Here is a 13680-nt window from a genome sequence, read left to right as displayed (position 1 = left end):
TGAAAGGCTGCTATCCAAGGCTATAGTCCTCAGTAAGGCTGCCAAACAAAATATAATTCTCAACTTTTAGATTGTGCATCTTTTTTCAGTTGACAATACCATGTGCATTAATTGGAAGACTCAATGTTATTAAGCTTTCAATTCTCCCCAAATGATCTATAAATTCCATGAAATCATAATCATAATCCCACCAGGCTTTTTTGGTAGGTATAATAAGCTTATTATAAAACGTATATGGAAATGCACAGGACCCAAAATATCCAAAGAAATCTTGAAATAGGACAAATTTGGAAGACTCAAACGCTGGTATAAGATCAACAAATAGGTCAACGAAAACAGAGGTTTCAGAAATAGGACCACACTTAGCTGTGATTATAGTTTTGACAAAAGCACCACAGTGAAAATAGTCTTTTTAACAAATGGTGCTAGAACCAGTAGACATTCATTTAGAAAAAAATTAACCTCAACTCCTGTCAACCATATCGAAAACTTAATTTCAGATAGATTATACAATTAAACTTCAAAACTAAAGCTTCTAGAAGAAAACTTTGGATATGGTATTGTGAACAAAAAATACTGCAACCATATCACTAAACAAAGAATGCTGAAACCAAGTCATCAGCGGTTGCCGCCCACCCCCCACCCCCCACCCCAGTGAAGACAAGCCTGCAGCCCAGCCTCTGCAGCCACTCACAATGGTGCCCTCTGAGCGGACTCAGAATAAGAAAGGACAAGATAAGGGCCCTAGATAGCCAGAGATGCTTGTCAAAGGAATGAATTCAATAAGCCCAAATGTTTGCTTCCTCCCATGCATAGAAAAGCACTAAATTCTTTAACTTGAGATGCCTGCTTTTCTTTAGATAACAAGTAATCTTTTATTATTCCAACTACCTGGTCTTTGTTGTAAAGCTCCTATATATCCTAGCTCCTCCCCTACCTCTTCGGAGCAGTCCCTCAGAGCAATCTGAGAGGCTGTCATGCAGGCTGGAGTCCTCCCGACAAATAAAACATCTCTCAACTTTTAGGCTGCGCATTTATTTCAGTCGACAGCATTGACACTCCGACCTTTTTGTTGTTGTTGTTTTGGACATAGGCACTTGGAGGTAGGAAGCTTTTTTAAAACAGGAGCATAGAATGCAATAACATAAAAACAGAGTAGGCCACATCAAAATTTAAAACATTCTCATCAAAAGATACCATTAAGAAAATGAGTAAGAATGGCACAAACTAGGAGAAAATTATTCGTAAAACATATGCCTGACAAAGGACTAATGTCCAGAATATATGAAGAATTTTCAAATTCAATAACAAAGACATCAGCAAAATATTCTAACAGCAACTCCACAAGATAGCTATAGGAGTAGCCAATTACTGTAAGAAGAATAAATGCCCTAAAGCATTGGACGTGATGGAAATACAAACGATGAAAGTCTGTTACACAGGACTTAAAATTTACAACCCAATACACAAAGTTTGAACTAAAACTAAACATTGAATTCCTTTGGATAATTTACATGAAGTATTCCGAGGTAAAATATATGATTTTGAAAATTAACTTGAGTGCGTTAAAGATGTTGAATTAATGGTAGAAATATGATGAAGAAAATAATTCCAGAGTTTAGGTTGTGGAATAAGTTTAGCTTGTGGAATAAGTGTGTGATATATCATTCTTTCATCTTTTTTATGTTTATCAATCTCATAATAAAATGTTAGGAAATATTATATGAAAGGAAAGAAATGTAGAGGCTAAGTTTCTTATTTGAGTGACTATTCATATGGCCACAGTTAGCTTTTGGTTTCCTGTGTTTTCTTCTGTTTTCTATCTATTCTGTGTTCCTCTTGAAAGTCCCCAGCTAACGCTTGTTTCCTGGCTTTGGCCTGAGAGAGGCACCACACCAGATGGGGTTCAGTCGCCGCCATCCCCTGAGCCCTGGAAGCTTGATCTGCCTGCAGGCTGGGGCAGCCACAGTGAAGGCTGCCCGTCTATGACTGAAAAGCGCAGGGCGGCACGGCCATTGCCCCACCTTCTACCATTAGTTGATTGTCGTCCCTTTCCCGCAGGCAAGGAATGGCATGCTACCAGCCCTTTCTCACCTTCCTGTGGGGGCTGCGAGCAGCTCCCCTGCCCAGGTCTGGCTAGACTGTGACCACAGAAAATCTGGCTTCCTCAGTGTCCTAACAGCAAGGTGGACTACCCAAACCTGGACATGTAGGAGCACTACCTCCACCACAGGCACACTTCAAAGATGAATCACCTGTGCTCCTCTCCGACAACTCTTCAGTCAGATCGAGTGGATCCAGACACCTTTAGGGACCTTTCCTGTAATTGATCAACCTGCTCTCCAGTCTCCTTGACCCCATGGCCAGCTCAGCAGTGCCCCCTGCCCCCCCGACAGCTTTCCTTCTCCTCTTCCCACTTCTTTCTCTGCACTTTCATTTCCTTGGGATTACACCTCCAATGCCATTGGTTTATGTTCTCTAGAAAGGAGCCGGAGGCAAATCTCAAATGGATCTTATTTTGCTTGTTATATTTCTGTTATCTGAAGTCCTCTTCCCACAAATGGCACTTTCTCATCTTTTAGATCTTAGCTTAAATGATAATGCTTCCAAGAGACCTTACCCAAACTATCCTTCCACCCCATTCTCCCAAGTATTCTGTTCTTTGTCTTTGTAGCTTTTACTATAATTTTTAATGATACATTTACTTCGGGTTTTCTTGTTGATATTGATCTTTCCACTAAGTTCAGGGCCAAGCACACAGTAGACTCTCAATAGTATTTGTGGAATAAATAAATGAAGTAGGTTCCATTAAAAAAAAAAACTGCTTCATTTTTTACTTCTCCAGTGTTCTTCAAACTCTACAGAGTACTTCTCTAAAAGTGGAGATTGAGCATCTAAATAGCCAACAAAATGTACCATAATTTACTTAAGTTTCCAGTTACCTGGAAGGATGCTACATACCCAATAAAATATTTAACATTCATAACATGCAAAATTTTGATACTAGAAATCGATCACATTTTTAAAGTATGTATTCATATTAGAAAATGAAGAATTTGCTTTAAAATCTTAAGAATTAAGAGACATATAGGAACATAACAAAAATTAAAACTAACTGCTGAACAACCATTGATAAGAAAGACTGGAGCCTACCAAAAAACATCTTCTACATCTGAAGACATAAAGAAGGAACCACAACAAGACAGTAGGAGGGGCACACTGCTGGATATAATCAAATCCCAGATTACTCGTGGATGGGGAGACCCACAAACTAGAGACCTAATTATACTGCAGAGGCTCTCCCACAGGAGTGAGAGTTCTGAGCCCCACGTCAGACTCTTCGGACCAGGGGTCCATCATCAGGAAGAGAAGCCCCCAGAGCGTTGGTCTTTGATGTCCAGTGGGGATTAATTGCAAGAGCTCCACAGGACTGAGGGAAACAGATTTTACTCTTAAAGAGCAAACACAAAATCTCATGCACACTGGGACCGAGGGTAAAAGAACTAACTTCATAGGAACCTGGGGTAGACCTGCCTGCTGCTCTTGGAGGGTCTCCTGGGCAGGTGGGGGGGGGTGGGGAGAGTGGTGGCTGTGGCTCACCCCAGGGACATGAAAGCTGGTGGAGGACATATCAGGGAGTAATTCATCTATATGAACACTACTCTAAGCTGACATCTTGCTTGGGTCATTAGTACCAATACCTGGTCTCACCCAACAGCCTGTAGGCTCCAGTGCTCGGACACCTCAGGCCAAACAACTAACTAGATGGGAACACAGCCCCATCTACCAGAAGACAGGGTACCTAAAGAATTCCTGAGCCTACAGCTCCCTCTAGACATACCCTAGGTACAGCCCTGCCCACTAGATGGGGCAGGATCCAGCTCTAGCCACCAGTGGGCAGGTACTAGCCCCTCTCACCAAGAAGCCTGCACAGGCCTCTAGACCAGCCTTAGCCACCAAGGGACAGACACCAGCAGCGAGTAAACTACACTCCTGCAGCCTGTGGAATGAATCCACAAATACAGGCCAGACTCTACCCTGGGACCAGCTGGCCCTGGCCCTTGGGTGATGAGAGGGAAGTGCACTGCTGGGATGCACTTGGACATCTCCTACAGGGGGCCACTTCTCCAAGGTTGGGAAATGTAACTAACCTACCACATACATGAAATCCCAGATGAAGGACTAAGTGATATGGAGATAGGTAATCGACCTGAGAAAGAGTTTAGAGTAATGATTGTAAAGATGATCAGAAAACTTGGGAGATGAATGGATGCACAGAGCATGAAGTTAGAAGTCTTTAACAAAGAGTTAGAAAATATAAAGAACAACCAAACACTTGAAGAATACAATAACTGAAATAAAAACTCTAGAAAGAACCAACTAGTAGACTAAATGAGGCAGAAGAACATATCAGTGAGCTAGAAAACAGACTAATGGAAACTTCTGTCACTACCACAGAAGAGAAATAAGAAAAAAGAATTGAAAGAAATGAGGACAGCTTAAGAGGCCTCTGGGACAACATCAGATGCACTACTGTTTGCATTATAGGGGTCCCAGAAGGAGAAGAGAGAGAGAGAAAGGGCCTGAGAAGATATTTGAAGAGATAATAGCAGAAAAGTTGCTGAAAAGTTGCCTAACATGGGAAAGGAAATAGTCACCTGAGTCCAGGAAGCAAAGAGTCCCACACAGGATTAGCCCTAAGAGGAACACACCTAGACATATTACAATTAAAATGACAATAATTAAAGAGAGAATATTAAAAGCAAGAGAAAAGCAACAAATAATATACAAAGGAACTCCAATAAGCCTATCAGCTGATTTTTCAGCAGAAACTCTGCAGGCTAGAGAGAAGTGGCATGATATATTTCAAGTGATAAAAGGGAAAAAACCTACAACCAAGAATACTCCAGCAAAGTTCTCATTAAAATTTGGAAAAATCAAAAGCTTTCCAGACAAGTAAAAGCTAAAAGAATTCAGTACCTCCAAACCAGTTTTACAACAAATGCTGAAGGAACATCTCTAGGTGGACAAGAGAAGGCCACAACTAGAAACAAGAAAACTACAAAATAGAAAAGCTCACTGGTAAAGGGCAAACATACAGTAAAGGCAGGAAATCATCCACACACAAACTAGTAGGAAGGTTAAAAAACAAAAGCATTAAAATTGTATGTATCCACAGTAAGCAGTTAAAGGATACACAAAACAAATGTAGAATACAAAATCAAAAACTGTAATCATAAGAGGAGGAAGAGTACAAATGCAGGGTATTTAAATTGCATTTGAAATTAAGATATCAGCAACTTAAACCAACTGTGTATTATATATAGACTGCTATACCAAAACTTCATGGTAATCAAACCAAAAACCTAAATATATATACACACACAAAGGAATCCACATATAACAGTACAGATAGTCGCCAAAACATAAGAGAAAAGAACAAAAGAAGAAAAGGAAAAAGAAGTACAAAAACAAATCCAAAATGATTGCCAAAGTGGCAGCAAGAACATACATATCATTAATTACCTTAAATGTAAATAGACTAAATGCTCCAACTAAAATATACAGACTGGCTGAATGGACACAAAAACAAGATGTGTATATTTGCTGCCTAAAGTGACTCACTTCAGATCTAGAGACACAGAGTGACAGTGAGGGGATGGATATAGGTACTCCACACAAATAGAAATCAAAAGAAAGCTGGATTAGCAATACTTACATCAGACAAAATCAGCTTTAAAACAAAGACTGTTACAAGAGACAAACCAGGACACTACAAAATGATCAAGGGATCAGTAGAAGAAGACACAACAATTGTAAATATATATGCACCCAACATAGGAGCATATAAGGCAAATGTTAACAGACATCAAGGAAGAAAATGATAGTAACACAATAATAGTGGGGGACTTTTAACACCCTACTTATATCAAGTGGACAGATCATCTAGACAGAAAATCAATAAGAAAACAAAGGTCTTCAATGATGCATTAGACCAGAGGGACTTAACAGATATTTATAGAGCGTTCCATCTAAAAAGAGCAGAATACACATTCTCTTGAAGTATATATGGAGTATTCTCCAGGACAGATCACAAGCTAGGCCACAAAGCAAGCCTCAGCAAATTTAAGAAAATTGAAATCATATCAAGTATCTTTTCTGACCAAAATGAAAAAAGATTAGAAATCAACTAAAAGCAAACACACACACACACACACACACACACACACACGTGCGCGCGCACACACAAAACCCCCACAAACATGTGAAGGCTAAAGAATATGCTACTAAACAACCAATGGATCACTGAAGAAATCAAAGAAGGAATCAAAAAATACCTAGAGACAAATCAAAATGAAAACATGATGATCCAAAACCCATGGAGTGCAAAAAGGCAGTTCTAAAAGGGAAGTTTACAGCAATATGAACTTACTTCAGGAAATTCCAAATGGATTCAAGACCTAAGTGTAAGATGAGATACTCTAAAACTCCTAGACGAAAAGCACAGGCAGAACACTTCTTGATGTAAATGTCAGCAATATTTTTTGGATTCCTAGAATAATGGAAATAAAAGGAAAAATAAGCAAATGGGACTTAATTAAATTTAAAAGCTTTAGCACAGCAAAGGAAACCATAAACAAAACAAAAAGCCTACAAAATGGGAGTAAATATTTGCAAATAATGAGACTGATAAGGGATTAATTTCCAAAGTACACAAACAACTCATACAGCTTAATATCAAAACGAAACAATCCAATCAAAAAATGGTCAGAAGACTTAAAAGGACATTTCTCCAAAGAAGACAGATGGTCAGCAGGCACACAGAAAGATGCTCAATATACTGATTATCAGGAAAAGTAAATCAAAACTACAATGAGGTACCACCTCACATCAGTCAGAATGGCCATCATTAGAAAGTCTACAAATAATAAATGCTGGAGAGAGTGTGAAGAAAAGGGAACCCTCCTACACTGTTGGTGGGAATGTATATTGGTGTAGTCACTATGGACAATACTATGCAGGTTCCTTAAAACACTACAAATAGAGTTACCATATGATCCAGCAATCCCACTCCTGGGCATAAGTTTGGAGAAAATTATAATTTGAAAAGATACATGCATCCCAATGTTCACAGCAGCACTATTTACAATAGCCAAGGCATGGAAGCAATCTAAATGTCCATTGGCAGATGACTGGATAAAGATTTCGTATACATGTATACAGTAGAATATTACTCAGCTATAAAACAGAATGAAATAACGCCATTTGCAACAACATGGATGGACCTAGAGATTATCATACTAAGTGAAGTAAGTCAGACAGAGAAAGACAAGTATCATATGGTATCATTTACATGCAAAATCTAAAAAAAAGACACAAATGAACTTATTTAACAAAACAGAAATAGACTCACATAGAAAACAAACTATGGTTACCAAAGTGGAAAAGGTTGGGAGGGAGCAATAAATTAGGAGTTTGGGATAAACATATACACACTACTATATGTAAGACAGAGAAATAAGGACCTACTGTATAGCATAGGAAATTATATTCAATATCTTACAATAACCTATAATAGAAAAGAATCTGAAAAAGTATATATATACATAAATATATATATAACTGAATCACTTTGCTGTACACCTGAAACACAACATTGTAAATAAATATACTTCAATAAATAAATTTTAAAAAGACATACATGAGAATGCTCTTAGCAATACAAATGCAATAGTCTAAAGTTAAAACATTCTAAAATAGAGTATTCGATAAATTTTGTATGTTAAAAAATGAGGATTGACAGATAATTTTAAAATGTGAGCATCTTTTATTTTATCTACCTGAAATTTAAATTTAAACAAATCACATATAGTGCATGGGGCTTACTAAAACATTTTTTTTGTCTGAAATTAAAATTTAACTGGATATTTTGAATTTTTATTTTAAATCTGTTACCATAGTAGAATACTATACACAATGAAAATGAGTGAACCACAGTTACACAAAGCATGAATCAATCATGTGATGGTGAACAAAAAAAGTGATGTGTTTATGTAGAACTCGGCTCAACTCAGAAATCAGGATAGTGGTTAAAAAGTTGGGGAACGAGAGGATAGTGATCTACAGGAGGCAGGAAGGGGTCATCTGGACTACTGATAAAGTTTCTGGAACTATGTGGGGGATATAGTTATACAGAGATTTTTGTTACTTTTATTCACTAAGCTGTGACATAAAATTTTTGTACCTGTACAATTTCGTCTACATGTTATAATTCAGTAAAATGTCACAGACGTTTCTTGTTCATCCAAAGATAAAGTCACAGTCACTACACCCAATATTGCTTCAATGTTACCTGATTAAAAAATAAAAAATCCAATTCTACGATTCAAAGTCAAAAAGATAAAAAAAGCACAAAGAGAAAAATCCAGTGCAAACTCATCACTATCACCTTAAGACAAAGTTTGACTGTGAGCTCTTTAAGAACAGGGAAAGAAGAAAACCTGGAGAAAATATTTAAAGATGACTTTACTTTTAACCAACATCTTTTGTTTTTCTCCCAAACCCCCACCATTTGGGAGTCTGCCTCTTCTCCAGCTCTCTTCTGAGTATTCAGGGGAAAGAAAATGATTTCTTCCTGGAGGGCTGCATAAGTTTTAGAACAATCAGGGATCTCTGAAGATTTGTCAGAGATAGGTTTAGAAATGGAACCTGTGCTGAGATTTGTTTAAGAGGCTCAAACTTTGGCAAAACTTAGTTTGAATCTAGGTCTGACTGAGCAAGTTACAGGGCTCCTCACTTTAATGCCCTCATTTTAAAATCATTTAAACCTCCACCCGAGCAGTGACATGTTTAGCCTAGCGCCCGGCACAGAGGAAACCTTCATTCATCAACATGATACATGCGCAGTTATTCTGATGGAAGTCTCAACAGGAGGGCTCTTCTTCAGCCCTGAACTTTCCATGGTTCTAGGTTTGCCTGTCTTTCTCCTACTGGCAGCATGCCTGAGATTGATTTTCTTGTGATTTCTTCCCTCCTTGATTTTAGCAGTAAAATACTCTATAAAAATGAGAGGCTGATGAAATTTATAAGTTAAAACGATTCTTTTCCCAAGCCCCCTGATTCATTCCCATAACAATCAACTGAGAAGAGTTCTTATAAGCTAGACCAGCATCTTTGTAAATGTCCTTGAGCCATGACTGTGAAACTGCCTAAACTACAGGATGCTTATCTTTTAGTAAAGTAAGGAAAGTATCTGTTCTGCCCACACCTAATTAAAAGGGCTGATTGCATTATCCCATCGAGCTGCTTGGCTGCCCTCCAGGGTCTCTGTGTGAATGTGCCGCGAAGAAAGAGATGGGGATGTGCATTATTTCATTTCTTAAGCCCCCATGAGACAGCAAAATGGCAGAAATAGCAGTCTGAGATGTTGGAGATAATTGCTGTTCAATTCTAGATTTGATGAGCTAATGAGCACTGTGCAGAAGGCATATGATGGGGCCTCGTTTACAGCATAAACTGTGTTGCTGTGTGCACTGGGAGAATATATGTCGTCTGTCTGTGTGTATCCTTGCAAATTACATTTTTCAGCGTAAGCAGTAATTCTGCCAAACAATTACAATGTTTACAGAATCTGATGCAATCCATCTGTTGAAAAGACTTTTCTGTGTTTAGGCTGATAAAATATAAAACAGTTGAAGACTTAACAAAACCATGGATCTTGATTTGGGGAGTGTCATGTTCTTCCTAGGCTGTGCAATGGCAATTAATGGTGAAAAGCTCCCAGAGGCTTGCCGGGCTCCGACAAATTCTGTGGGACGGAGAGAGAGCAACACTGCCGAGGTGCAACTGCCTTCTTTGGTAAATTACCTTTTTGCTAAGCACTGACACCAAGGCATGGTCAAGTGAACTTGGAATGCAAAGTGTTTCTCTTCCCTCTACTGCCATTCTTGCCTTACAGCTAAATTTGGTATAGTGACTCAAAGTATCCAAGTTGAACAGCTCTTCCCTCATGAATGGTTGACTTTACTACTTGGGTGAGTTGAAAGACAACAAACTAGATGCTTTACAATGTTAACTTTTTTGAGACTTAATGTCATAGTTTGGGCTATGGACATCGGGCTCCCTCAACTACACTGTTAGTAAGTAGTAGGGCCAGAATCCACGCCCTTAACCTTCAGGGAAGGCTTTCTGGACCTCACACCATTAGACACTTTAGATCAGATAATTGTTTGAATCGAAGTTAAACATCTTTCGATGCACAGGACAGCCCCAGTAGATGCTAGTAACATCTCTCCAAGCTGTGATAACTAAAAATATCTCCAGCCATCACCAAATGTCCCCTAGGGAGCAAAGTTACCACCCCTACCATGGTTGAGGACCACTGCTTTCGGGTATGATATTTCATAAACAATAATTTTGCCATGGGTTTTCATGTCAGATGGACTTGTGTTAGCATCTTGGCTTTACCACTTACAGGTTGTATGATCTTAAGGAATGAACTTAAAGAATCTTGGCCATACGAAATAGGTAGTGGGAACACAAAGCCTTCAAAGGGGTAGGTGTTATACCCTGACCAGTGTTCTCAGAGTCCTCCTGCCCTCAGGCCTCACTGAAGGAGCATATCACCTAAGACAAACAGGTTCCTTGCTATGCCAAGACTGCTTCAAGACAAGTCGTCTTGATCTCATCCCCCTTTAAACTAGCTTTGACTGCCCATATGACTCTCGTAAGTATAAATGTTGAGCCAGGACAAGTAATATTAATATTTTCTCTAGAATAAAATGGGAAGAGATTGAGGCAGACCTTGTCAGTGCCACCTTTATCCCTTGGCATTGACTGTTTTATTGTGGTCCACTCCTCCTCCAGCATCTAGTATCTGCATCTCTGCTATTTCCACGTGGCTGCACTGCTGCCTCATGCATGGCAGGCTGGACATGCTGGAGATGGATCACCAACCCAGAAACAGTCTTTGCCTTAACTGAGAGGCAAGGGAGCTGGGGTACTGATATTTCCATTCTCTGTTATCCTTATTAATTCTAACGGATGTGTGTTACCATTTCTGAGATTAAGTGCCAGTCACCCACAGTGGTAGGTAGCTTAATACAGCCATTATTGACTATATTCTTCATTCTCCTGCCAGTGTTCCCTGTGCCTCCCAAATAAACCACTTGCATGGAATCTTTGACATCTGTCACTAAAAGGAGAAGTATATTTCTAGTGAGTTATTCTCACTTTAGGGTACATAATTTTAGGGAGTGCTTAAAAATGCAAATTCTCCAACTCTATAGATTCTAATTAAGTAATTCTGGAGCAAAGCCCCCAAATCTGTGTTATAAAAAGTACCCTCAGCTATTTGAAGTGCATCATACTTTGAGAAACTTCATTATAGGGTAGTTTCTAGAATTGATGAAAACTGTTTATCATTTTAAATACTTAACATGCTGTAAGTGTCCTCAGATGTAAGCAGCTATCAGGACTACTTGTGCTGACCTCATCAGCAGAACCAGCCTCGGCAGAGAAGCCAGATTATTCAGAATAATTAGATCGGGACACTGACAGAGGCAGACACAAGAATCCTCTCTGGCGCTACTTCTAGGGAACCCAGCCCAGGGTTAAGACAAGGCACCTTGATCCAAACAGTACAGAGATCATCTCATCCTCTGCTATCCCTTTACAGATATAGGAGAAGAATCTTCACACTTCATTTGATGGGTAATGAAACTGAGATCCAGAGACAGTAAGTAAATTACCTAAAATCACTTATTCAGGAGCAAAGATGAAATGAACTTGGATCAGACTCTAGAGGCCCCTTTCTGCTGCAGCATTCCTGATGGTTGCTCAGGCTGGCTAACACACAGGGATTCACAGTAGGTTTCTGCAGGATCTCACCACCTTCTTGTCCTCCTCCTCCTGGACCAGCCAGTCCAGGAGGATAACTTAAGGCAACCATCAGTGGTGTCTTGGATGGGTCACAGTAAGCTAGAAATACCACTCTGGAAGTAGTCTTTCAGCCCTGGCTATCCACAGTTATTACCAGCTTTTGCTCTTAGAGCTAGGCCTGCTCAGGCTATGGTGCCTGGATATGTTTATTTGTCTTTCAGTACCAAAGATATTATGGAGCATGTTTCATCATATATACTGACCACTCCCTCAGAAAGCTGACTTGGATCCATTTCACCAAAGTCACGGTCCCCTTTCTATCCATGACTCAAGAGCTAGTTAAAGTGAGCTATTTGCAACTCTTAAAGTACCACATTTATGTGGACTTACTGTCTTAGGCTTCTGATGGGCTGCAAGGGAAGGGAAGTATTAAGTGGGTGGGGAATGTGGAGATGGAGTGAGCACTGATGGGAAAGGTCAGGACCCACTGGGGGGAATGAGCCAGAATGCAGCAAGCATACGTGCTGATGCCCACTTCCTTCTGCCACAAATTCAACTGCCAGACCAGCTTTCAGGTCATATATGGTAAGTCTCGAAGCCAAGGGACTAGACTTACTGTGCTACTCTAGACCTAGAAGACTTACTTAAATTGTAGCAATATTTTGGGGGGACCAGTTTCCTAAAGCAATGAAAATAAAAATAAAAATAAACAAATGGGACCTAATTAAATTTAAAAACTTTTGCGCAGCAAAGGAAACCATTGACCAAATGCAAAGAAAACCTACTGAATAGGACAAAATATTTGCACATGATATGACTGATAAGGGGTTAACATCTGACATATATAAACAGCTCATACAATTCAACATCAAAAAAAAAAAAAAAAACACAATTAAAAAGCAGAAGACCCAAATAGACACTTCTCTAAGGAGGAAATGCAGATGGCCAACAGGCACATGAAAAGATGTTCGACATTGCTAATTGTCAGGGAAATGCAAACAAAAACTACAGTAAGATGTTACCTCACACCTTGGTCAGAATGGCTATCATCAAAAAGAACACAAGTAACAAATGTTAGTGAGGATGTGGAGAAAAGGAAATCCTTGTGCACTGCTGTTTGGTGGAATGTAAATTGGTGTAGCCACTGTAGAAAACAGTATGGAGGTTTCTGAAAAAAACTAACAAAACTACCACATGACCCAGCAATTCCACTCCTGCATATATACCCCCCAAACCCTCAAAAACACTAATTCAGAAAGATTTGTACACCCCAATATTCATCGTAGCATTATTTATAATTGCCAAGATAAGAAAGCAACCTAAGGGTCCATCAATAGATGAATGGATAAAGATGTGATTGGTGTGTGTGTGTGTACACACAATAAAATAATACTCAGCCATAAAAAAGAATAAGAAATTCCCATTTGCAACAACATAGATGGACTTGGTGAGTATTATTGTTAAGTGAAATAGGAAAGAGAAAGACAAATACTGTAATATCACTTACATGGAGTCTAAAAAACATACTTTTGAATATACAAAAAAAGCAGACTCACAGATATAGAGAACTAGTGGTTACCAGTGGGGAGAGCAAAAGGGGAAAAGACAATATAGGCATAGGAGATTAAGAGGTATGAACTGTTACATATAAAATAAGCTATAAAGATATATTGTACAACATAGGGAATATAGACAATATTTTATAATAACTATAAATGGAGTATAACCTTTAAATATTGTGAATCACTATATTGTACACTTCTATAATTTTACACATCAACTATATGTCAATAAAAAAGT

Source organism: Camelus ferus, chromosome 13 (assembly GCF_009834535.1).
Source record: "Camelus ferus isolate YT-003-E chromosome 13, BCGSAC_Cfer_1.0, whole genome shotgun sequence".
Classification (NCBI taxonomy): domain Eukaryota; kingdom Metazoa; phylum Chordata; class Mammalia; order Artiodactyla; family Camelidae; genus Camelus; species Camelus ferus.
Note: the sequence above shows the minus strand (reverse complement) of the source record.